Below are 205 nucleotides of genomic sequence, written 5' to 3' on the forward strand. Positions count from 1 at the left end.
TTATCTCTAGGTAGTCAACAACTCCATCTAATAGCAATAAGGAACATTGTGTTATTTGTCTCATTTTTAGTATCTGTGTTCAATTTTATGTAAACACCCTGTGTGGCCAGTCACTTTGGAGGAAACAAGAAATAGGAATCTACGATCTCGATGTATGGAGAATTAGTGTTCTATTCCAGAGGCGTGGTCTACTCTTCCCTCTGAG

At 38.5% G+C, this 205-nt stretch overlaps 1 protein-coding gene across 2 annotated transcripts in view; it reads left to right on the plus strand.

Annotated features, from left to right (window-relative positions):
• Positions 1-205, plus strand: part of LOC119588776 (protein Gawky-like) — a gene marked incomplete in the record, with an annotated part of 110804 nt that overhangs the window by 70569 nt on the left and 40030 nt on the right.

The sequence above is a fragment of the Penaeus monodon genome, chromosome 24 (genome assembly GCF_015228065.2).
Source record: "Penaeus monodon isolate SGIC_2016 chromosome 24, NSTDA_Pmon_1, whole genome shotgun sequence".
NCBI classification, from domain to species: Eukaryota; Metazoa; Arthropoda; class Malacostraca; order Decapoda; family Penaeidae; genus Penaeus; species Penaeus monodon.